At 34.5% G+C, this 1,466-nt stretch overlaps 1 long non-coding RNA gene across 1 annotated transcript; it reads left to right on the top strand.

Annotated features, from left to right (window-relative positions):
- Window positions 1–201: 201 nt before the first annotated feature.
- Window positions 202–1,416, top strand: LOC122545332. The gene is made up of 3 exons (XR_006310534.1): window positions 202–422; window positions 791–860; window positions 1,327–1,416. It is a non-coding gene; the product is annotated as an uncharacterized LOC122545332 (long non-coding RNA).
- The last annotated feature ends 50 nt before the right edge of the window (window positions 1,417–1,466 follow it).

The raw sequence follows: 1,466 nt of genomic DNA, 5'->3' as shown, positions 1-1,466 counted from the left end.
GTAGTTGACCCAGCACCAATCCTGTGAAACTCCACTGGTCACAGGCCTCCAGTCTGAAAAACAACCCTCCATCATCACCCTCTGTTTTTTGTGATACAGTTTCCAGTTTGTTCAGATTAGATAAGTGACAGTTTTGTAATTTTAACATCAATGCGCTCATACATTTACATGGGGCTTGATTTGAAATAAAAAAAACTTGTTTGTTCTTTTCAGAAATTAGATAGAAGGTCATCCCCTTCTACCAGCAGTTTGGACTCTGGAAGTGAATTGAAGGAGCGGCCAGTAAAAGGAGAAAGTGCACTTCAGCGTGTGGAGTGCATTGCTGGCAATACATATTGTTGTGACTGTGGCCAATCAGACCCTCGTTGGGCAAGCATTAATCTTGGAATCACACTATGTATTGAGTGTTCAGGAATTCACAGGTATTAACGTTGCTAAAATATTTATAATAGATCAGAACAGAATTGTATTCATTCACCTAGTATGATTTAGGCTTAACATTAATTGAAAACAGCAAAATGAATGCATGTTAAGTTTACAGGTAAAGTTTTTTTTTCTTTGGTAGGGTGTTGGGCTATCATTTCAGGGACAAGATCAGCTCAAACACTTGAGATTTGAATCTATCCAATTTTACAAGTTTACAAAGGAATATTTCTATTTGAAGAAAAGGATTAGCTTGACCACTGTTAATTTAGCTTGTTACAATGTTCAGCTCCTGTACTTCATAGGAGTTGAACTAGTGCTGAATGTCACCATTTGTATTATACTTTTATTTTCTTGTTGCCCTTAGGAGTCTCGGTGTCCATTTTTCTAAGGTGCGTTCCCTTACTTTGGATTCCTGGGAACCTGAGCTCTTAAAAGTAAGTGTTTTTGAAAGAACTTTGCATGATGTTTGTTTTTTGTTTTCACAATTTCAGTTAAAGGATTACTTTAGAAAGTGAACCTGCACATTCACTATTAAAAGAGCCACAAAACTATTGCTGAAATTAATGTAAGCCTTCAGCAAAACTCCTCTAGGATTAATTTCCATAATTTCTTCTTGGTCAATAACTAAGTTGCGTAATTTATATTTGCCCACTTTTATACAATTATAGTTGAAGTGGTGAGGTCTGAATGTATTAGCGTAGTAATATTTTTAACAGGGGAACTTGCATTTCAAAACAGCATTTTAGAGAATTTTCAGTTTCTTTTGTCATGTTGGAAGATTCAAATCAGCAAATAAAAGTTTATTCATGAAGTTAGAACAAAAGTTATCTATTACCAATGTAATTTGTATTCTTTCAAAGTAAACTTTGCTGAAACTTGTATAATCATTTTGTTTGACAGGTTATGTGTGCACTGGGAAATAACGTTATAAATAGAATATATGAGGCAAAAGTTGAAGAAATGAATTGTAAAAAGCCAAATGCAGGAGATTCAAGGTAAATAATGAAATTTCTTTATTTCTCTCTCTCTCTCTCTGTCTC

The sequence above is a fragment of the Chiloscyllium plagiosum genome, unplaced genomic scaffold (assembly GCF_004010195.1).
Source record: "Chiloscyllium plagiosum isolate BGI_BamShark_2017 unplaced genomic scaffold, ASM401019v2 scaf_68265, whole genome shotgun sequence".
Lineage (NCBI taxonomy): Eukaryota > Metazoa > Chordata > Chondrichthyes > Orectolobiformes > Hemiscylliidae > Chiloscyllium > Chiloscyllium plagiosum.
Note: the sequence above shows the minus strand (reverse complement) of the source record. Positions and strands in the feature narration are given on the sequence as shown.